Source organism: Varanus komodoensis, unplaced genomic scaffold, assembly GCF_004798865.1.
Source record: "Varanus komodoensis strain SLA01 unplaced genomic scaffold, ASM479886v1 scaffold27, whole genome shotgun sequence".
NCBI lineage: Eukaryota > Metazoa > Chordata > Lepidosauria > Squamata > Varanidae > Varanus > Varanus komodoensis.
This window is the reverse complement of record NW_025335701.1, coordinates 1294027-1318706: the sequence shown is the minus strand read 5'-3', so window position 1 is coordinate 1318706 and position 24680 is coordinate 1294027. Positions and strand designations below refer to the sequence as shown.

At 44.2% G+C, this 24680-nt stretch overlaps 1 protein-coding gene across 3 annotated transcripts in view; it reads right to left on the bottom strand.

The window, feature by feature from the left end:
* Positions 1-22021, bottom strand: part of CDH11 (cadherin 11) — a 118535-nt gene extending 96514 nt beyond the window's left edge. Inside the window, exons 1-2 of one of the 3 annotated variants that reach the window (XM_044434187.1) lie at positions 21873-22021; positions 12111-12264 (exon numbers count right to left, since the gene is read on the bottom strand). The gene's annotated coding sequence lies outside the window, so the exon portion shown is untranslated. Of the gene's footprint in view, positions 1-12110; positions 12363-21872 lie in introns of those variants that run through there. The other 2 variants (XM_044434185.1, XM_044434186.1) reach the window with 2 other exon arrangements.
* Positions 22022-24680: the final 2659 nt, after the last annotated feature.

Below are 24680 nucleotides of genomic sequence, written 5' to 3'. Positions count from 1 at the left end.
TACAAACTTGCTTTGGCTTTCAAGTACAAATGCAGCAGCTTAATGTAAGAATACTCTGGCAATACTCAATGGCCCTATCGCTTGAACTTTAAGGTAGGCCAGGGCATTGTGAAGGCCACTGGTTCTACCAAGCTATTGGAACACTGCTCTCACTACGCCTGTTAGAACCTGGCATGCTCACATTCACCAGTATTCTCTCAATGCTTTATCTGACTCATCCCCCCTTTTTCTCCCCAACCCCCAAAATCCTTCCCATGCTTTTGGATCATTTGAATGGGGAAAGTGTCCATTTTTTCCCAAACAGAAACCATTTTCTTCTTTTGAACAAAGGATGAAAAAGTACATTTTTAAAGAAGTGAACATGACTTTTTTTAAAAATATCTTGAATACATGTTTAGGAATTTGTAATCATTTGTGGAGAATGTGTACTCCAATTCACGTTTGTATTCCAGAATGGGGCATTTTCAATTGATCTGTAAGATTAAATGGAATTATAGTATATCCCTTTGTCACTTTCATATGGCTCAGTGTAAGTTTAGCACTTTTCAGTTTGGTCAAAGAAAAGCCGAAGATTTGTGTGTTTGCATGTGTCACTGAAATCTAAGGTATGGATCACACCCTAAGGTTTCCTGTGTCACAGCCTTCTTTATCTCACACATGAAATGCTATTTTCAGTGGGTAGGGAGAAGATGAGAGGGTGTGTATGTGCATATGTACACTCAATTTGGAGTTTTACAAAGGTCAAACTAGTAGAAGAGGTAAGAAGTACACAAATAAAAATGCGATCCAGTCACTGGTAGTTTATCAGCACTGTTGTGCTACTTGTTTATGCCAAGAAGGACCAGCATAGCAGGAAAGATTGGCTATGTGGTCTGAAAAGCGGGAGACAAGACTCAGCCAGAGCAGACTGGGTTTTATGAGCATGAACTGGAACGAGAGGACTGAGGTCAGCTGCCAAGGTAGGGCATGGCTATGTGTGTGCCTCTGCGCATGCATGGAGTGCATTCGCAAGTCTGCCGTTGCCTGTATGGAGTCCTGCAGCGCATTACATTTTATAAGGCACTCTGGTTCCAAAGATCACTGCCTGAGGCCTTAATAACACACACACACACACACACACACACACACACACACACACCATCATTCTTCCTGGAGGTTCTGCTTTGCTTACTCTGCAAAAGGCTGTGCAATGTTTTAAAGAGTCAAAGGGGTTGCTCGTTCATATATTCAGAGAACATAATAATATGGCACCAACACTCCTAAACATAGCTTAGCAGCTGGAGGGTGCGGAATGGCAGAACACGAACTGCATGGAGCTGGGCTATGCAATGTTCTACCCACTTCCATCGGAGTAAGTCTGCTGAACGCAGCTGCACTTTCTTCTGTGCAAAAACACAGGATTGCACAATTCGCATCTCTGTGTACAGAGGCTAGGAACACGATGCATAACTCCTGTCCTTTCAAGATTTAACTTCTAGACTCCCTGAATTCTGGGATTTCTGAGCTGAATTCTGGAGGATGCCAAATTTAGGAATTCACCCTGACTACAGTTTGACGGGGCATTTCCAAAAGGCACAAATGAGGACAGACCATCATCATAGTCTCATCTCAGGGGATGTAGGACCAAACTTGCATTGGAATTAAATGTGCCCTTGCCTCTAATAGACATTTAAAACAATGAAAATAGAAACCAGTGTGATCAGGAGAGAATGATCAGGATCACAGCACAGGGGGTGGTATTGCCTGGGACTGCAGCAAGGGCAGGGAAAGATTCAAGCCCACCCATGCCCCGTGATAGGCACCTAACCTGGGCTGCAGCCCTTTGTGTTTTCTCTGGAGGAGCCTTCTTCAGCCTTATGCCTCTAGACTGATTGAGCTACAGTGTCTATTATCTCAGCACATCTGACTGAAGATGACTGTTCTAAGGCAGAAAAGACATAGGTGCTGCCTGCTTCTCTAACCTGCTAGATTCATATGCTTTCTTCCCCATCAATCTAAATAGAATGAGAGAACACGCACACACACACACACACACACACACACACACGTGGTGCATGCACAACAAAACAAATCTTGTTCTCATCCACTGAATTTTATTTGAAAACTGACTGCAGTCCCCACCAATCCTTTCATACATCATTACACTGTCAAGTATCACAAATGCCCACTTCTAAGTACGCCTTACAATTGTGACAGCAAGATGCCCAGAAGGGATTTCCATTATTCCAACCACAAGAAGACTGACTGAGTGAAATGCACAAACCTTGTGCATGCCACATAAGGAAACAATGCAAGCATAAGAAAATTGCTAACATAATCCGCCTCCCCCAACCCAGTATTTGATATTTTTTATTGGTTTTGGTATTAATTAGGAAGGATGTTGGATTGGGTGCAGATCCAGGCTTGGCTAGAAAATTCAGGGTGGCCCCCAGGCCATTAGAATTCCTGGGTAGTCTCCCAGATTAGTTTAAGTTAATAAAGTGGATGCATACCCCATGAATGTATTGATGTGTTTGAACAATATATACCACTCTGGCAACTGCAATAATTCCTTTTTGCAAACCTTTCCCCCATTGCTTTAAAATGCAAAAAGAAAGACAGCTAACTAACCCCCTGTGCTGTTATATATTTGCTCTAATTCAGAGATCCAAACGACAAATGTCAGACTCTGGCTGGATTTGTGATTATCCACAAACAGGCCCATGGATGGATTATGCTGAACTGTACCTATAACCCATTTCATCCACAACAGCTTTTCTCAAGGATCTTGCATTTAACTTAACTGTAGCTGAAAAGTCTACCAAGAGTCTTATTAAGCATTTGCTATCTTTTAAAAAGGACAGTTTGACCTGAATAGGTAAAGCAAAGAATGGGAAATTTCAGTGACCATTTCATTATATTCTGTTACTTATTTCACACATGGTTATCTCTCTCTCTCTCTCTCTCTCTCTCTCTCTCTCTCTCTCTCTCTCCCCCCCCCCCCCCCCCCCCCCCGAAGCTGTAATATAACAGAAGTGTTGGTCCTGTCACCTGATGTACACGCTGCTTTATGTAAATAGCTGTCACTGGTTCACACAGCCAACAGGATATTCTTTCAGCTGGCAAACCAACACATGTTCACCTTGGAAGATGTCCTACTGAATTCTGTGATGCTTACTTCTGAGTATCTTATTTATAATCCAGGGTAGAATTCTGCTGATCAGCAGAACAAGGAAGCCAGAAAGCCAGCTTCCAATGCAGTGTTTGAAGGCTGACCAGTTCAGGTCTGAGCCATCCAAATCCATCTGGTCAATTTAACTACTAGGTAAGCTCTTCTACAGGTCACATGAGGGAATCCATGGTGGCCTCTTGCTGTAAAGTATTCCAGAACCCTTTCCCTTACTTTAAAAAACACCAATACTATAATCTTTTTACATGTGGTGTCTAATGAAAAACTACTATTTCCAATACACAAACTCTTTCACACAATTAACCATATAATCTTATGCATGTCTACAAAAATTTAAAAAATGTAACGATTGGTTGATCTGTCTCACCTGAAAAAGATGAATCTTGAGGAGGTTTACAATAATACATAGAATTTGATTAACAAAATAAACCAAAAAATTAAAGCATGATTAGAAGCAGAATATCCACAGCAAAGGTCTTGAATAAAAATGTCTTTGCCTTCTGCTAATCTAGCATCCCTGGCACGGAGTTCCACTGCCAGGGGCAGCCAACAAAAAGGCTTTCTGTTTTGTTGCCACCAACAATTCCTCTGAAACTGACAGTATCACAAGAAAGGCCTTTCCCAAAGTTCTTAAGGTTTAGGAATTCTCATATGGGTGAAGGTGTTCTTTCAGGTAGCCTGATCAAGGATGTAGTGGAGGAGGCCCTCAGGCGGTTGGCACCCCCCCCACCACTTTTTTAAAGGGAGCCCTCAAGTGGATTGCTGGATCCCTGAAGCCGGAGCCACAGTCTCTCCCCACCACCTCATGAGAGACTTAATTCCGCTGCTTCGGGGCTGGTGGGTTCAGCTGTGCTGGAGTCCTGAATTGATGCATTCAGAACAGGGGTGCTTTGTCAAGAGTTCCCAGTAGTTTCAGGGAACTCCCTAGCTGAAGAGGCCCGCCAGGCATATGCACGTGTCTTCTGAGACCCTTCCCTTCAGGGTCAGCCTCTGCTCCTCAGCAAAGTGTGGCCGGCTTGCCCTTGCCACCCCCCTGCACCCACACAAGGCATTTAGAGCACTTTTATCCCACTTCAAACAGCCATTCCTTCCCCAAGGGATCCTGGGGACCATCGTTTGCCAGGGTATGGAGTGCCATCGGTGGACTCCTATTCCTCACACAGCCATACAGTTTCCAGAGTTCCTGGGGAAGAGGATGGACTGAGAAACCATTCTGGGAATTGCAGCTCTGTGAGGAGAACAGGGGTTTTCTAGCAACTCTTGGCCCCAGAATTAATGGGGACTGTAGCAATCATGGCTGAAGTGGAAGAAAAGTATATTCCCTGGAATCAATGGGAAAATTAGCCAGGACTTCCGATAACCTTAAGTTCCTCGTACTTCACTTAGGGTACTTTAAGCACAATTCAGTGTAGCTCCAATGACAGCACAATAAAAGATGGTTGAATATTTTGAGAAATGGGAACCCCTAAACTATGGAGTACAGATCCTCCATTCAGGTTGTTGTCCGCAGCTTCCCAGGGTGTTCATGAGAGCAGTCATATTTTGGGAAAGGGGGCTCAGAAGAGGAGGGGAGCTGTGACCATGTCCAGCCCCTGACCCCAGGATGGAATGTCAAGAGAGATGAGCTGCTGCTTGTGGGTCCAGCAGGCTGGCTCACCATCAGCAGGAACCACTTGGAGGGTGCGGTCCAGAGCAGGAATGGAAGGGAAGGGTCAGAGGGAAGTCTTTAGATTGGGTTCAACACTCAACAACTTTTTACGTATGCAGAGGCTACAGTTCAGCTTGCTAGGGGGCTTTTAGCATTGCACCTTCTTGTTAGTTGTGAAGGGCCAATAAAGACCTGCCTTGCAAAGGACTGCCTGGTGTTTTGGAGCCCAGGGCAAGCAGAGGAGGGCCAGTCTGAACCAAGAGCGCACTTCTTACGTTCTTGCAAAAAGGGGTGGAGTGAAGGTTCTGCTTGCTCATCTTTTTCTTCTTTTTATCAACAGTTTGCATCTGTTTATTACCAAGAGGTGTTGATCATACTGATCCGCTAGGCTGGCAGATATAAAAATTATATTATAATATGATATAATCTAAATGAGTGAGAAGGAAAGGAAGAAGTCCATCTCCCCCTCATGTAAATTCGACACCTAGGCAATAAATGAAAACTTTGTAGCATTAACTCTTTGATTATAAACTATGCTAACAATGCAGTTACTGCCGCCGCTGCCACCACCACCACCACCATCATCATCATCACCTTGCTGCCAGTGTAAATGAAGAAAGGGAAAATTATGTAAATGTTAACACATTAGATTGATTAAGCTGAAATGAAACCTTTTCTGTTTAATTTTTCTTTCTTTTTAAAGGAAGAGTCACAATTACAATAACAGAGAAAGTAGACTGTTAATAAAGTACATTATTGCTAATTATTTCCCCCTGATCTTCCTCCTGCTTCTTGGGTACTTCTGTAACTGTATTCAAACTTGTTCCAGGCTAACCATCCAGGCTACTTATGTACAGATTTCGATTCTGAGTCTTCAGGATTCCCTAAATGTCCTTGCTCCTTTCTTGCTCCTATGAATTGCATTCATGAATTGGAAACACGGGGCCTGGGTTCACAGAACCCAACAAGCTCATAAACCAGGAGGGCTTGTTCTATTCAGTAAACCCAGGGTGGACCTATAAGCCACCCCAGCAGGGCATGGCTTCATCTGAGCCACCCCAGGGCTTGCTCTTTTAACTGATCCTTGGCAACATGACAAGCCATGCAATGGCCCAAACTGCTGGAGAGCTGCTCAGCAAGAATGGCAAGAAACCCTTGCCACTCTTTCCAAGAGCCTGTCACCCAAGTGCTTCTGACAGCTGGTTGTGCCGGCACCCATCCTGCCCAGCCATGACCAACCCCTTTGGGCTGACAGCTGCAACTCAGGCTAAAGATCAGCTCTGCTGACTGGAGAGGGGCCAAGCAGAAGGCAGCTCATTCTCCTGGTGCCACAGTTGCTTGGAGACTAAACACAGTGCAGCTGAGTGGACCAGCGCCAGGCAGAGGGGCAGCCCCTACTTGAAGTTGCTCCTGCCTTCGTGCCCACAGTTGCTCTGTCTTTTGAGCAAGCAGGTGGATCACTGATGGGAAAGACAAAGTGGTGGAGGAGCCAGTGGCCCTGGTGATGAGAAGCTAGACTCACTTAAGGTGGGAGCCCTCGGAGGGTCTCTTACGCAAGGGCCCACCAAAACTGGGATCCTGCACTGCCCCTACCGTGACCATTTATTTCCTCCTCACATAAACTCCCAAACAAGTAATCCTATAAAGTACAGAGACTGCCAATGTTTTCTTTCCTCCTCCCCCTGTCTCTCATACACCAATAGCTTAGACAAAGCCTTTGTGAAATCAAAAACCTGACTCAATTGTATCAAAAAGCCCAACAATTTCATTTACGTGAGAAAAGCCCAACAATTTCATTTACGCCATGTATGTTATGAAAAGCTCAATAATTTCATTTATGCCATGTATGTTATGACTTTGTCTTCATTTTCAAAGGCATTTTCACCACACGTTGCAACATTTATATCCTGTGACTAGTGATATACATCCTGCAACTTCCATTTCTATTCCCTGCTGAAATACATAGCTAGGAGGCCCCAGGTGTCCTGTATAGGGAAAACTCCTTTCTTTCTTTCTTTCTTTCTTTCTTTCTTTCTTTCTTTCTTTCTTTCTTTCACAGGCACACATCCAAGGAGAATGAAAACACCATCATAGAGATGTGAAGAGAAATGAAAAGGCTGAAAAGCCAGTGCCTTTCCTCATTCCAGGAAAGACCTTCTTGCATATAAAGTCTGCCAATGTCACTGAAATATCACTGAACAGCAGGAGGAGGTTTGGCAAGGAACTGGGAAAAAGTGAGTGCAAAATGGGAGAATAAGGATCAACCTGTTCTCATAACAGTCCCTAGAAACTATTTTGATTTCACTGTTTTTACTGATTTTTCATATCTAAAACAACAATTTCTTTTTGTTGTTTTAAATCTTGTATTGTTCACTGCTCTGGAAACCTTTTAGATGTGGGGTAGTGAATAAATGTAAGTAAGAAAGATGGTGTTGTGAGCTAGGTTTCCTCCTTTCGCACATTCAAAGCCACAGACCTTTATTTGCAAGAAGTTATTTCTTCACAAAGTGTTTTCAAGAAGCACCATCACCCAGAAGGAATCTCCAAGCATACACGGAGTTGTTCATTGAACCCAATCAAGCATTTATTTCTAGGAACACTCCCTATAAGTATGTTGGGGCCCAATCCTTTGGGAGGGGGCTTTGGGAACAAGCGCACCTCTCTGCACACCAACCCTCTTATCGAATAGACCTCCTTTGCCAACATTGTGTCATGGGGTTGAGAGCCATACCTGGTTTGTCTGTCTCTAAGAAACTCCCCTGTCCCAACCCCACTCCCAATAGCTGCACATCCTGGTAATTCTCAGAAACTGCTGGAACACCTGGGGAGCCTGGCTTTGAGATAAGCACCTCCATTTCTCTCATCTCAAACATGGAGTTGGCCCACATTCACAATCATCTCCCACCATTCCTCTTCTTCTGAGTCCAAATCAGAATGCCCTGGGGATGTGTGCCAAGAGCAACTGCCCATTGTAGTCCCAACATTTAGAACTAAGCAATTAATTAAAGTATGCCATATCAATCCCTACTACAATTCCAGAGGCATCACGCCAACCAATTTTCATCTAGTGCAGCATTCTTCACTGCAAGACCTGAGGGAAAGGGCACTTCCTGGTTGGTTCCAATGTGGTGGCTTTCCAACTCTTGCAGCAGAGTTGCAAGTTCTCCTTTTGCAGCAGAAACTCACTCTGAGCAGGAGCTCTATAACTTCATCTTCATGCCCTCCCTCCCTCCCTCCCTCCCTTGAACTAGTGCTGTGATTTTGGGCTTCCAGAGGAGACTTCAGAGGTGGGGAATCATGAGCTGTGATGGGCAAGAAGCTCAAGAGAAAAGGAGCAATGTGATTGGCTTGTTCCAGTGGACCAATGTCAGGATGAGGGCCTGGCCGCCCTGCAAGCATCTGAAAGGTAACCATGCAGTGAAGCTGGGGTCCTGGAAGGCCATAGCGATGCGTGTTGCTTCCATGACTCTGGCCTTCCGCATCACCACACCTTGACACTTGCTCCTGCCTTGTTCCCATTTGTTGTTGTTCACTCCTGCTGGATCCTACATGCTCCAGTCTGTTCCTGCTCTGTTCCTGTGTGTTCCTGCTTGCTCCATTTGTTCCTGCCTAGCTCTGGTTAGTCCCTGCGCTGTTCCAGTTTGGTCCCACTCTTGTCTGTTCCTGCGGCCTCAACCACCTTTGTGTGACTGCTTCCCTGCCACAGGTCTTTGACCACAGAACTGTTTCTGAACCGTGCCGTCTCTTGTACAATAGTGCACAGTTGCCTCGTCCTGACCATGGACCACACTACCAGCCTCTAACTATGAGGCCCAGTCTCATTAGTGCATTCCGTCCACCTCCATCAGCTACCCACATCCCAGTCTCACAACCCCTGTGCAGGTGCCAGAGGGAAAATTGGATGTGCAGGACAGCGGTGTGCATTGGGGCTCATGTTTTGTAACACCACGGAGAGCAGATGGTTCTCAAAAGCGAGAAGACCATTGATCCAAGGTAGGCGCAAGTGGGGTTTGCTGGCCTGATGATTGGAAGAGGAAGATTTGCTTGAATGTGCGAAGGAGGATGGGGAGGGAAACTTCAACATTTCCAGCTGAGTCTATTTCACAACATCACCAGTCGATCAGGGAAGAAGTGTGAGCCCCTGTGAAAAGCTCCCAAGAACTGGTGCCAAAATGGCTTTTTCCTGAAAAATGGTTCATATGGCTTCTTTAGTCAGTAGACATGGTCTAGAGATGCCTCAGCTCAAATCCCTACTCATCCATGATCTTGATCTAATCACTGTCTCAGCCTAGCCAACTTCTTAGGGCGGTTGCAAAAATAATATATAATGATATACAAACAGCCAAGCAGGGTCAGGCCAAGGTCCATTTGGTCCAGCCTTCTGCTCACTAAGCCAATCAGCTGCCTGTGGAAAACCCCAAGCAGGGCAGCAGGCCCCACCCACCCACCCACCCAAGCTTTCTGTGTAGTGTATAAAGGCAGATTGCCTCTGATACAGAATGTGGCGAATAGCTATCAGAACAAATAGCCATTTTAGAGCCTCATCCTCTGTTTATTTCTTCTTCTCCTTCTTGGACTACCCAAACTAGCAGCCATCACTTGTGGAAGTGTATTCGATAGTTTAACAATAAGCTGTATGAAGAAGTTCTTCCCTTTATTGGTCCTGAATTTCCTGCCAGTCAGTTTCATGGGATCATCCCTTTGGGTTTTAGGATTATAAGAAGGGGAAATGTTTCCCTATTCCCTTTCTTCATGCCACACATTTTTAGACTTTTATTCTAGATTTTTAGTTGAGGTTTTTTTTAAAATGTAGGTTTTCATCTAGACTACTGATAAAAGTATCTGAATCCAAATTCCCTTTCTGAAGTCCCTTGCCTATTTGAAGTTAGACAAGCAGATTTTTCTACCTGCATTTATTTAAGCATTTATGTTGTCTTTTGTGACAAGTCAGGATAGACTTGTGAACCCACAGTTTTCTACCATGACATTCATTTGACAGAAACCTACTGATGAGGTCCAGAGATGAGAAACCTGACCCAGAATGCCAAGTGCAGCCCAGAGGCCATTCTGGGAAATGTAGGCAGCTCTGCAGGTTGGAATTCCACTTTGCCTCCTTTTTATGATCTCGTGCATAAAATAAAAGTCAAGAGGGGCAGAGAGCCTGCTGGATCTGAAGGGAAGTACCTGGGTCACCATGTTGGAGAAGCCAGGTGTAGTCACTCCTTGGTGTTTTGGAACCCAGTAAAATCACCACTCTAAACTGAGCTTTTAAAGTAGCATGGCAACTTTAACATCCTGCCTCAGATGTTTTCCCTTCAGCATCTGAAGAGCATGTTCACCTTTAGAAGAATCTACATTGAGATCTAGAAGACCTGAATCATGCTACTGTCCCTGTCTCACCTCTTCCACTTGAAACATGAGAATAATGTCAATGAGTTATAGTGCATGGTTGTTAGGTTCTTGGGAAGTTCTTGGAAAGCTTGGGAATGCTAAGTGTTGTAATCTGTGGGGTGCCCTCCAACGCTAGGCTTTCTGTCAATTATCACTGCACTGGGCATATATTTGCTTGTTTGTGTATTTATTTTATGATCTAGATTAGGGACAATTGCACCCATCTGAAACCCAAAATGGCCTACAGAATTTGCACTGAGTAACTGAAGATAGAACCCTTTACAAAATCCAACACAAAAGTCTTTAAAGCACCAAGGTCATGATAACAGGCATCTGTCATCTCTTCGCAAGTATTGGTCTTGACATTTTTGCTATTGAGGTGATTATTTCAGCCAAGCTCATTTCTGTTCCAATTTGATTGGAAAATTAAATGTACATTAGAGCAATTTCTCACCTATGCAAGTATGCAGATTGCATGCTTAATGCAATATATTGCAAAAGTCTGTTTTGGCACAAAATTTAGGCCCACATATTAGCAAAGGGAGGTGCTAGCTAGGGCTGTGTAGAGGAAAATTTCCGGAAGACTATTGTATACCGAGGCGATAGGTATTGTAACACAATTGCCCTTGTATCCCTGCCTCACCTGTGGAGGCTCAGTTGAGGCCCTTCAGCATGCAAGGGAAGCCTCTTGCTAATTGGGATGGTACAGCATTAGAATGCAGGAAAGTAAACAGCGAAGCTTATCACTGTGAGAGCCAGGAACACCAGATGCGGCTAGTTAACTGTTTTGACTCTTAGATTTAGGGTAGAGAGAGAAGCCTCGTGACCCCGCCTGAGCAAGTTCCAGAGTGAGATCTAGCCAAGCAAGGAAGGTGATGCACACCGGCCAAAAGTTGGGGCTTTTTTCCCTGTCGTTCGCAAGGGGGGCCGTCCTGGTGGCTGATAGAGGGAAGCCAGCTTACTTGGTATTGTATTTCCTTTTCCATGTAATTATATCTGTTTACATTGTAGTGCCTGTTTTAGAATAAAATCTTTAGACTTTAATCCACCTTTGTGCACATTGCTTCTGGATCCAAAAGGAACTTTTTGCCCTTGGCAAAACAGGCTCAATACTATTTGAATTCAACATAGTTTTCAAATGCCAAACCAAAACCCCCTTTGCCTTTAAATTAACTAGAAATCTAGAGGGGTGGCAGTGTTATTAGCTGGAATAATTCTGAAGAAATTAACTAGAATAATTCATATTATGGCTGAAATATGGAAGGAAAATATTCCCGTCTCAGCAGGTGCTATGAATGCCTTGATCCTGAACGGCATTGCCTCATCTCTTTAAGGTCTCTTCTCTGCTTACTGGCAGTAGAAAACTATTATGTCTGTATAATTGGACTTTCCAAGCACATAAGTATATATGATACATTAATCTACTGAGGTGGCAGAGGTAAAATATTTGCAAAATATATAAAGGGCTTGAAACTGAACTTGAGTGAACAACTTTTCATATTTTCTACTTTTTCCTGCAGAAAATGTTAAGTGAAAAGAGTTCTCTCCATCCATTTTAGAACTGGCATTTTTCTTCCTTTTTGCTATATTTCCAGACTGCCTTGAGGTGTTCTGGGCTCCCTCCCATTCTATTTTAAACTAGGCAGTGCTGCTATCTCGTAGTTAAATCTCCTGAGCAAGGGTAGAGCATGATGGATTTTATTTTTTATGGTGAGCAGTGAAGCAAGCAGTAGTGCTGAGATCTTGGAATGGAAATCTTGCAAGGAATGGGGGAGAGCGTATGATGGAAGATTATTGTTTCTGCTGAGGATCAAATCACACTGTAATTCAAATAATAATAAGAGGAGCTTCTGTGGGTGTGTAGATGGATAGACGGTCAATAGATGACGGATAGATACATACATGTGCTGGGTATTAAGGATTGCCATAATGCTGTTACAGCCACTTATCAGCTTTCTGCAAGGTAGGTCCTTCCAAATGCACTTGGGCGAATGAATGAGCAGGGTGCATGAGCAGGGTTGGTGGCCACTCTAAGTCAAAACCTCTTGAAGGATACCTGTTGGGAAAGGTGTCTGATGTTTTGAATTTTTTCAATGGTCAGAAATAAGGAGTGATATTAAATGACAGTGAATCAGGCTTTACAAGGCCAGCCAAGATGCCTAGTGTATATTATCTCTTGGTCATGTTTAGAATAAATCCACTGAAGTCTGTGGGACAAATTAATCACTACTATTTAAATCCCATATATTTCAATCGGTGCACTTGAGGTATGACCTAGCTTGGATTCATGCCATATTATCTCAAACCTCCACTGACTATTCCAATTTCTATTCAGAAGCAGCTTCACTCGTGCAAAGAATTGTGCAAATGAGGTTTCTTCCTCCACTGAAATGCATGAAAAAACACACATGTGCAGCAGCTCCATTTAAGCATTCTATATCCACAGAGAACACTCGATGAAGGCGTGACTAAGTCGTATTGCATATGTCTGTGGGGTGTAATACTAACATTTAATTTTGATCTATAGTGTAGTGGTTGCTTTTGATGAGCAGGGCCTTATTATGACAGTATGTCAATGTGTGCACAGATAACAAAAAGCAGGAGTCCATAGCATGAGCTCAAATGTCTTAGAACAGCAACCCTGTGCGAACTGACCTGGGAGTGAACTCCACTGAATTCAGCACTGCTTACTTCTGACTGCACTGGCTCAACTTGCACAGCACATTGCTCTCTAACCAAAAGTCTTCGGCCAGCAGAGATGCGGCCTTTAGCTTTTAATTAAAAATGCCGGCCATATTGCAAAGGAGTGTTACCCTTTGAACTGCTAATGTGGACCAGGAACCCAATCAGAAAGGAAAGAGGCATCCTGTCTCTGCTTGGCTACTTTATATTTTTATATCTTTATATTCTCCTCCTATATTTTTATTTTATACTGATAATTTTAATTTTATATTTGTAAATCAATGTATTTTTTGTATTTTTATATTTAATGGTAATTTATTATGTACTATTGTATTTCAATGTATTTTATCATGTTGTATGCCGCCCCTTGCTGAAACCTCGGGGCGGCTTAGAAATGTTATAATAATAATAATAATAAAAATAATAATACTTTCCTTATTCTCTGGCTTCTCTGTGCCAATCTGTTCTAAGCAATCAGTGCCATAACAGCACCAGGCTCACAGGGGTGCAGCCCCAGCCCCATTTTATTAGTGGAGATGCTAATGTCATTTGTCACCCGGCAAGATGCCTTGTTATCTCTGGGTTTGATTGCAACATCACAGTAGCGGAGGAAAAATAGATTGACTAAATCTGTTTTCCTGTTTTTTCAAGAAGGTTGGTCATGAATGATCAGTTAAGACCCATTCGCTCCCCAGAAGACCTGCTCTGGATGAAGATGGGACATTCTCAAACTGGTTTGTTTCCATGGATTGAAACAGCTGCCTGCATTTGGGGTTCTCCTTGGGGTGAGGGAGTGGCTATGGGGACTGTCATGATGAGGACCTCCTTTTAGTGTTACACCATTGCAAACAATCGTAAAATTCATATGCCTTATTATTACCACACTCCTTTGCCATAGCAAAGAGACTCAGCCAATTGCCCTGCTGCTCTGGAAGCTGAAGTTCTAGCAGTCAGTCCTGGAGCTCTGGGCCCCACATTCCCTTTCACTACATCACTGTGTTAGATGGACCATGAATCCATTTCGTGGGGTTTGCTGCGCATTGATATTGTTTGCTCTCACGTGAACCTGAGATGTATCTCGTGAGCACAGATGACTTTTGTGAGCATGTGCATTGGGGTCCCCAACCTTTGTGGACTTGGAGGCATATTTGGGAGTCTGAGAAACTGCTGCAGGAAGCAAAACAAAGTAGTTTTCGCAAATGAAGTGTTTAGTCATGTAATGGCTTCTGTGAGGTCCTGGCTAGTCAGAAGCAAGCTAAAGCTGTGATGATAAACGAGAGAAATTGTGAAGCTAAATGCTGACGTGGACGGGGAGTGAAACTGAGATGAAGGGGAGAGGGAAGAGAAAGAGTGAATGCTAGAAGCAAGACAAGAAGAGACATACTTCAGACTTATGGAATCTTGGTTCCCCACCCCCCTCCTAGAAATCAGAGATTAATCAACTGGAGCCTGGAACAAAGACATGCACTCAAAAGGAATGAGTCAGATCCAGGAAGTTGTCCACCACAACGCTTGGGAATCAGACATCCTTGCCAGTCAGCCTGCTGCAAATCACCCAGAGATTTACCCTTTCTCAGCCCCAAAATAGATTATTTAGAGCTAGATTGGCTAATAGTCAGTTCTATTAACTTCTTTAAATTATGTGAGTGTGTTAACATTAGCTCTGTAGTTGAGGGCAGGGTTGCATGTGGTAGAATCAACTTTAGTTCTGCCCACTTCACCAAAAACTTTTTCCACTGCACAGCATCAGAATTCAGGCGCCACAAGTGCAACAGTGCCATTTGCTGATCTATCTGTGAGAACTCATCCATGCATTCAGGCCACTACCTCAAGCCGGCAGGTATAAACTACCTCCATCAAGATTTTTTGTTTGGCTGGCTATATTTGCAGATATCCAGATGATTCAGATGGGCAAATGTTCATCATACGATATGATCTGGGTTGTCTACAACTGCCAGCTACATAGACCGTCATTTTACAACTAATTTCTTGGTATTGCAATGAAAAGTGAAACTCAGAAGAGCACACTGTCCTCTTCATAATGTTCTAAAAGTTGATAGGAACCCAGACCCTAAAGCACCCATGACCAGACTCAGCAAAACAAGGTAAACCATTGTAAAGGAGCAGTTTTCTTCATGTGGTTAAAATTGTTCTATTTTGCAAGTTGGTTCAAGCACACCAAGGATGGGAAACTCCTGGCGCTGCTGATGTCTTGGCCTGTAACTTTTGCCTTTCCTCATTATTGGCTATGCATGTTTGCCAGGACTGATCAGGGCTGTAGGCTAACACATCTGGAGTTGTGCATCCCTGACATATAGGATTCCCCACAGAATGAACCCTCCATATTAGTGAGTGCCTCAACGAGCACCACACTGCTCAAGTGATGTGAGAACTAGGCCTTCTAGCTAATGCCTTTTCTTTTTGTAATAAGGAGGATTCCACCACAGCAGTAAGGTATTAATTTTCTCTGAAGACCAAGCTTCAAAAGGTACATGTTTTCCCCTTTCACCAAGTCAGCTTAGGACTGTCTCCTATAATCTGTACACATTGATTTCTGCTACTGAAGCAGAATATCCTTGCCAGTGTAGTTAAGTACACCTTTTGCAGATCCTGAAGGAGGTTAGGCTGAAGGAAGCAAGACCTCAGCATGTTCTCTCATGGCTTCTATCTGGCACCCATCTGGCATGTGCAGTGTCCATACAATATGCCCCAAGACAGTGACACCCAAATCCAATGTCAGTGCTGTTGTCTACAGCAGAAGTGCAAAATGTGTGGCCGTGATATAGAGCCATCCAAATATATATTTGTGCTGATCAAAGATGTCCCAGAATATCCAGGAATTCCTTGGAAGCTGTTAGAGTTTTCTCAGTGGAAGGATTTCAAAGGGCAGGTGAACATACCTGAAATCCAGCCTGTCCACTGTTACCAAACATCTGTTCTTCTCCTGAACAGTTGCAGGAGAGTTGTGGAGTGTTCCAAGACATGTTGCCAGTTCCTGTAGGGTTGCAACAATGAAACCCAACAGATCTGCTCTGGACCTTATCGGAAGTGAATTTGTACCTTCAAAGTAGCCCCAGAATTCAGTACAATACAAAGCAGCTCTGTACAAAGGGACAGAACTTTATCAGCAGATAGGAAAGAGCTGCTGCATACAGGTAATTAAAAAGCCACCGTGGCGGGCATATCATGGTATGGCCAACTGAACCAGACATCTTCACTGTTAAGCTAGACAAGGAATCAGCAACCTGGAATCTTTCAGATGCTTTGAACTACACATTCCATTAATGAAGCCAACATGGCAAACAGAAAGGATCATGGGAACTGTAGGTGAAACGTATCCGAGGAATCGAGGTTAGGAACCACTCTGAACAATATCATGGGACAGCCTTGTGGTCTGGTGGTCTCTAGATGCTTTCCACTTCAACTATCATCAGCCCCAGCTAGCATGGCCGATGGTCAGGAAGGCTGACAGTTGCATTTATCTGAAAGGCACTCAACTTCAGAAGGCTGCCATAACCTTCCAATAAACAAAATGTACCATTCAGAATCAAACAAAGCCAGAGGCACAAAATGTGTGTGATTTTATTTATGTATATTTTGTGAAAGCACCACCCTGGAATGTGGCCTACCAATACGTTAAATCAATTAGTCATTAAATGAATCAATCAATCCCTTAGCACTTGGTACGTTCCATTTAATTTAATTGGGAGGTAGAGGGAGAAAATTAAAATATTATGTATTAATATCTATTTTATAATGTATTGAAATGTAAAATGAATGATGTTATGAAAATGAAAATCTCAGAGGGAATTTTTGTTGGGTCATGACTGCAGGTGCATCTCAGGAGAATTTGGCCTGCATCTATTTTTCAGTACGAGGCTCAGAAGGCATCTCATGCTTCTTGGCCGACTGTGATTCTGACTTTCTCCAGCAAGTGAAGACACGGTTAAAGTGTTCCAGTCACAAGAGAAGGGAAGAAAAGCCATATTTTGAGCTGAGAGGGCTTCTTGTTGTTTGCTTTGATTCTGACGTCTAATGACAGACACGACATTAGCAGACTTCTGCCCCCAAAAGGTGCTTTTCAGATGCACACAGAAAGCTGCCTGATGCCAGGGTCTGCTAATGTCATAGGGTCCAAGGTCCAGGCTGCAATCCTCACCAGTCTTAGCCAACATTTAGCAATGGTGAAGGGTCATAAGAATTGTAGGCCATAACTTCTGGAGGCCACAGCCAGCCCACCCTGACCTAGCCTAATGTTGTTTGCTTCAACAGTCACTCCAGAGAATCAAAACAGATCAGTCTTGCCCACCATATGCTACCTGATCCTATTTGTTTAGCTGGAGATCCCAGGGACTGAACATCAGTCCATTTCCAAGCAAACATGTGCTCCACACAGGAGGAGGAGAAGCGGGATGCAGTATTTCTATCCCACCCAATAACAAAGAGCCTGCGTAGGCCAAATGGTACCTTCCAGATGTTTTGGATTATGCTCCCATAGTTCCATGCTAGCCAGGGCTTATAGAATGTATAGGGCACTAGATTGTCTGCCTTTGTTCTAGATTCGTTGAGCGCTGACAATAATCCTGATTGGGTGATGAGGACGACTAAAGTGGAACAGCCCTCTAATTCATCAGGAAATGCTTTTTCCAGAATAAGGAAATGTACTAAAGATATGAACAGAGCTGATGCCAGCATCTTCTTTCCTCTGGCAGTCTGGGGCAACAGAATTCCAGAAGTTTACAGAGAACTCCAAGGTAGTAATATGATGCTAGAGGTAACATTAGAATGGCTGACTAGAAAGATGTTAATCCTGACAAACTGCCTGAGCGTTAGCCAGAACCACAGTGAGATTGAATTCATTCTCCCCTGAGAGGGCAAGCAAGGCCGGTGGTAACAAAACAGCTTTTCAATGGCCTGAAAAGCAGATGGGCCACAAGTGTTGACTTAGAAAAGAGCACCAGCGCCCTCTAGTGCCCACAACCCTCTGCTAGCAGAGAAAGGCGTACTAAATATAGACAGGGCTACAGATTTCCTGTTAATATAGCCTAAAGGCATGACATGTCTAGCAGTACCTTCCAAAAACATGAGGCCCTTTATGAAAGCAACTTCAGAAGGATTCATAAATATTGCAGGGACACTAAGAGCCATGGACACTTTTAAGTGACTGAAATAACCGTCACCGTCACTCGAAGGCTCCATTTTAGGTTTTGAAATCTACTTTGTTATGTTCAGGCTGATTCTCTGTATACCCACCTAGGAGCAAGTCTCACTTAGTTCATCAGGGCTTGCTCTGCAGTAAAGGAGTACTGGGCTGTAATATTAGAGATTCCTATATGACTGGACAATTCGATTTATGTTTTGGAGTTGCACTACTTCTTTCAGCCCTGGTAATTGTAATTTGGCATGGCACTCTCCTATCAATCAGATCAGCAAAGCATTATTACTTAAAATTCAGGTGGTGATTATTCCAGGAAGGTAGCTACAGAAAATATTAACTGGAACTGAGTGATAGAATGAACAATTGAGCAAAGGAAACATTGGCATTTTAAAACGGTGGTGTAAATGCCTTATTAATATATTTTATTTATACCCTGCTTTTTTCTTACAGAGAGCTCAATGCAACTCACATAATTCTTTACCTCCTCCTCTCAATATTATCCTCACAATAACAACAGTTTAAGGTGGGTTGGGGTGAAAGTCTGTGACTGCTCCAACCCCCCCCCCCACCTCCGGCTCCATTGCTGAGTGGGGACCAGAACCTACATAGTCTGAGTCCCATTTCCATGCTCTTAACCTCTATACCACACCACTGGCTCTCTTAGGTTGCAATACAGACATTGGACTTGCCACGAAAAAGAGAGAGAGAGAGAGGTTTGTTGTATTTGGCATTGTGATAATTTATGAAGATCAAACATTGTTCAATGAAAAATGGTTGCTTTTCTCACAAGCAGGAAGTTTCATCAAATGCTCCATATATAATTAATTACATGGGAGGGGCATTGTTTTATAAAAGAAGTCTGATTTTTTTTTTCATTTTCACAAATCCTTTTACTGAGTTACAAAGATCTCTCTAAAAGATCCACATTAAAAAAGTTATGGAACTATCTTCCTGATAATTATGCATTTGTTATAAGACCCTTTTCCTTTCAGTCGAATTACCTAAATTTGTAAATTGCTTGAACTCTGAACACAAGGCTTCAATTAGCTGAAAAGAAGCCCCTTCTATGCAGCTGAAAACTGATGCATTAATTGTACTTTTCCAGGCATATGAAATGAACAAAACAAAAGCCATAATTTTTCAGGTGGAAAGTCCCAAGAACCTTCTCCCTCTGTCATTCCATATTTATCTCATCCTCCATATTTAATTTTATGACAGAAAACATTTCATTTTGTCAGGCTATGTCTGGATTGGCCTTTCTCCCACACACTGATGAGAAATCACCCACCACAATTACACATGAAACTTCTTATTCTGACTATTGACATCCCTTATGGCAACAGCTCCTATGCAAACAAACTTGCCCAAATGTGCAAATTTTGTGCATTTCTATAAAGATGGGACTCATAAGAAGCCTGTTATAAGTGCAGCAGTGTCACACTTTTCTTCTGATTGCAATATTAGGATTGGGATGCAGGTAGAAACTCTACAATGCAAAATAAACTCTACACTGCAAAATAATGTCCAGAAAAAATTAATCATACAGTGTGTGGAGGGAAAAGAGGTATTCTTGAAGTAAGAGGGTGTTTGTTTAAACTTGTGGACCAAAGTCCTCTCCTTTCCAATTTATTTTTCTCTCAGCCAGCAGTGAGGCAAACTGTACTCAAACTTACATTCCTGGCGTGTAGCACCTTCTTTAAATGTGCTGAAACAGCCATTTTGTTTTAGTTTGTTAGAAAAAGGGAACTCCACTGCAATGCTTTTGCATACATTGAAGCTGTTCCTTTGCCTTCTTGCCTCTCCCAGTAGCATGCTATATGTGAATGCTGTGCTGAGGAATTGTGGGACATAAGGACACCTCTTTGCTACCTCCTCCACCTCCCTGGCGCCATTCTGGAAAGAACAGCACTCGCTGCCCCAGTCTGGTGGTGTTCATCCAGACATATTCCATCTCCATTGTTGCAAAAGACTCCCAGTGAAATCCAGAACTTATTTCACTGGGAAATTTTAGCAGGACTGGAAGAGCTGAGGATCCAGAGAGACTTCTAATGAGCACTCTATTCTTTCTAAATGCTCATGAGAGTAGTTCAGAACTGAATAAGTGGGTAAGTAGGTGCGGGAGAGAAAAAGGGAAGGGGAAGGAATCCTTCTAATATTCCTGGCTCAGACAACCCAAGTAGGTCTGTGGCAGCCTTTTTTACTTAGCAGTTTTCATTATGAAGCCATTAAAATTATTTGATTTCTTAACAGTGGATCAATGGCCCGTGAAAATTCTTATTGTGTCATCAAAATGAATTAACAGGAAGCATGTCCTTCCCAACGGAGTTACGAGCCATGGGAATGTGGAAGTGGGAAAGCAAATCCTCTGTTCACCCCAAAATTAGAACATTTTTTTTCCTTGTCTGAACTAGTGACCTGCTTTGCTGAAGGGATTCCTTTGTACTTGCTGAGTAAATACTACATCGCTGTGACATGTCCCATTATTTTAATTTCATTTAAAGAAAGAAAGAAAGCAAGCAGCAATGGTACGAAAAAAGAAGGAAGGGTTTCCCCAGTCCCTATCTGCCAACTGGCTTCTCTCAGCTTGATGCTGGCCAAAGAAATATTTAAAGGCACCGATGATAAATGGGCATCTCTCCAGAAGGTAAAGTTGTTTGCCTGGTGATGTCAGATTGCAATATGGGCCCTTGGGAGGATCCCACAGGAAGAGGTTTTATTCAAAAAGTGACCGTTATGTAGATGCACTAGCAGCTCTAAAGTCTGTTTTATTCCACCTTCCCTGAGGCTGCAATTACCTATAGATCATCCAAAAGCATCACAATTTTCCAGCCCGTGATTTTGGAAGAGAGGCGCTTCCCTCAGTTGGACACCCTCTGAATGTTGCTGCAGCATCCCGGAGGATAACAAGCAACAGTAAACTCTCTCTAGCGGAACCTCCGCGAGTGGATTTTGCAAAGGGTCCCCCGCCCCTTACCTGCACCCTTCCCCATGGCTTTCGCTTGCTTTTGTTTCTCATAACCCTACCGAAGGCAGCAGAGCAACAACCCGGACTTAATCACTTTCCCTGCACCCGTTTGAAGAATATCCTCCGACACGCGCAATATAGAGATGCCGCGGGAGATGCAGGCACGAAATAACGCTATATAGAGCCCCTCCGAGGCATGTTTTTACTCTGCCTTCATTTGAGGAGAAAAATATTGGGAAGGTGGGGGTGAAGGAGAAGAGCAATCCCGAGAAGCCTAACGACGCTCGCTGGGTGATGAACACATCCATCCGAGGAATCGATTATGTCTTGATCTGCTCGCCTCCGATGGCGAGATCGCCGTGCCCTGGAGTAGCCAGCGGTGGGACTGAGTTACTCCGGGTCTTCGGTTGCGTAATGAACAAGAAACGAAGCCTCAGCTCGCACTTTCGGGGGCACGTACAAGGGAAGCGAGTCCTGACGCCGGAGATCTCGGAGGGCAGATTTGGTGTGTGCGCCGAAATCGCTCGATGCGCACCCCCACTTTTCTTGGCGACTATCTCGCCAAGCTTTGCTTTGGCTGTAGGTCAATTTCACCCCCCCCGTCTTCCTCACGCGTCGCCCCGCTTCCTCCTGCCCTTTCGCGCCCCCTCGGCAGAACCCCTCCGTGTCACGCCCAGGATCACCCTCTTTCCAGCAGCTATCACTTCGAGACCTAACGCCCTTTCCTCGCCAGTCCTTCGCGCACAAGCCCTGCCAAATCCCTTGCCAAACAGCAAAGAGAAGCTTTCCAGTTCAGAAACACCCCCCCCCCCCACCCCGAATCCAGGGAAAACGGAGGCAGGCGGACCGCCAGCCCTACCTGCGAGTCCGGTGGACGCTTCTCCCCGGGTCACCTCTGGAGGAAGGCGGGCAGACAAGTCCCATTCACAACTAGAGCCGCAGCGGCAGCATCTCTCCAACCTAATTCCACTCCGCTGGCAACGGCAGCTGAACGAGGCTCCGAGCTAGTGGAAGGAATTAGAAACAGGAGCGAGCGAGCGAGCGAGCGAGCGACGAGCGCGAGGAGGGAGGCGAAGCGGGGTGGGGGGAGGACCGAGGAAGAAAGGGGGGAGGGAAGGAGGAGGAGGCAGGCAGGCAGGAGGAGAAGCTGGAGGCTCTGGCTTGTCTTGTTCTGGCAGAAAGAGGCGGGGAGGCCTCAGATTTCCCCTTCCCTTTCCATGAGGCTTCCCTTCTGTCCCCTGCTTTTTTCTTCCCCTTCCCACTTTTTGCTTTTGGGGAAATGCCAGCTACCCTTGATCTGATGGGAGAAGCAATGCAGCAGAGGTGAGACATCTTAGCCGACACATCAGTATGAGAAAGATGTCTGGGATCAAGCATATGCGTGAGTTTGGGACTCTTCCTGTCTCTTAGCAAGAGATGTTGGGGTGAGGGGAATCTATGGCATCTCCAGGGACCAGCTGCTGCCCAGCTAGCCTGCCAATAGCCACCAAAATGGCTGGTGGTGGATAAGATGCCTCCCACAGCAAAGGACCCCAGGTCAGCCCCTGGTATTTCCACATCCAGATGGTAATGATTTCCATCGGAACTTCTGGAGAGCTGTGACCCATCGGTGGAGCAGGCTTCCTTGGCCGGGTACCCGCCAGATGGGCTGGACAGCAACCTCCAGTATCCCCAGCCAAAGCCAGTGGCAGCTGGGTTGGGAAATACTGGTGTTCACAATATTGGACTTGATGAGGTAAGCATTCCAGCCTCTTGCTTCTTCTGTACAGCAGAGATAGGATAGGATCTTCTCTTTCAAAACAAATGACTGAACCTGGGAGATCAGGCCAATGTTAAGGTTTCAACAGTATTGTTCCTGAGAGGCCTTGACCCTCTCTACCCATTCCCCAGCAATATTTAAAGCTGCAATGCTGGAGAAATCTGTAATGGAATTAAAAGAACACAGATTTCTATGTATCGAGCCTGCAGATCCTGCAGCAGGCCAACTTTTTCCAAACTATATTGATTCCACAGACGTACAGACTATCATCATCATCATCATCATTATCATAGAAACATAGAAAACAGAGCGAGTCAGAAGGGGCCTCTCGGGCCATCTAGTCTGACCTCTGGCACCAGCTGGCTCTGCTCACGACATGCCCACCATGTGGACGTCCAGCCTATCCTTGAACACCCGCACCAAGGGAGCCTCAACGACCTCTCGTGGAAGCCCATTCCACACCCTCGGGGTCCTAACTGTCAGGAAATGCTTCCTGGCATCCAAATGGAACCTTGGCTCCCTGAGCTTTGCTCTGTTGAAGCGTATCCTGCCTTCCTCTGCAGGGGAGAACAGGTCACTACCCATCTCCATGTGGCATCCCCTCACATACCTGTATGTCGCCAACAGATCCCCTCTGAGTCTCCTCTTCTCCAGGCTGAAGAGACCCAGTTCCCTCAGTCTCGCCTCATACCCCATCCCCTGCAAACTGGCCACCAACCTTGTGGCCCTACGCTGCACTGACTCCAACCTGGCTATATCCTTTCTGTAATGAGGGGCCCAAAACTGAACACAATACTCCAGTTGTGGGCACACAAGAGTCGTGTAGAGTGGTAGTAATACCTCTCTTGATCTAGAAGTCATCATCATCAAACAACATCATCATCAATCAACTTCAATGTTCAATTTTAGATGTTTTAATAATTGTGGTTTTATTATTGTATTTTGGAATGTTATATTATGTAAGCCGTTCTGAGCACTTGTGCAGAAGGACGAGAAACAAATGCTTGCATAAATAATAAATAATAAATAAACTTATGTGGTGCTTTGAGCAGTTTTGTTCATTTTCAAAGGTACACACTTGCTAATATGCATTAGTGCTAGTGTTTGTTACCACAAATGATCATGAGCACAAGTGCACGTTTGGGAACAAACATGATTGTCACACATGCACACCTAATTGAAAGATTCCTTACAATCTGTGAAACACAGTTGGGGCACAATTCACAACTCTCACAACTCTAATAGTAATCAGTCCTACTTTTTTATGGAGGTGGGAGTTATAGTAAGAACAGAAGAACATGTTTGATCAAACCGAGGGTTCATCTAGTTCAGTGTTCCAAACGCACTGTGGCAAACCAGCTGGGTCCTTGTCAAAAGGCTTATTTTTCTGAGAAGGAGTTTTTTCTCCAGTGAAATATCCTCACACTGACTCTGTTTTAAAGGTGCTTAGGACCTAGAGACCAAACATGCAGCATCTTTTCATGACTTGATCTCTTCCCAAACTGTGCTTCGAAGGGAATCTTGATGGAATGCTGCCCTTTCATAAAGCCAATCAAACGTTTCAAACCTAGCATATTAGCCTATGATGAAATCTTCTCTAAAGAATGATTGATTTGTATTTGCTAAGTATTGGTATTCTCCTTAATACAAGGAAGGCTTCCTCCAAATCCTCCAATAATGTTGGGGATTCTGAGGATGTGAATGCTGCCATGCCATATAGGGAATGGAGCGTATGTTTCATTTGAAGGAGTTGTCAGTGTATGTTGATATGTCCTCTGTTAATGCTTGAAGGAGAGGAATTCATACTCTTTGCCTATTAGCTGACCTAAAGTGAGGATACCTCCCCCTGCCCCTGCTTCCGGAGGAAAGGATGTCCAGCAATTCACACATTTGCATCACACCAAATTG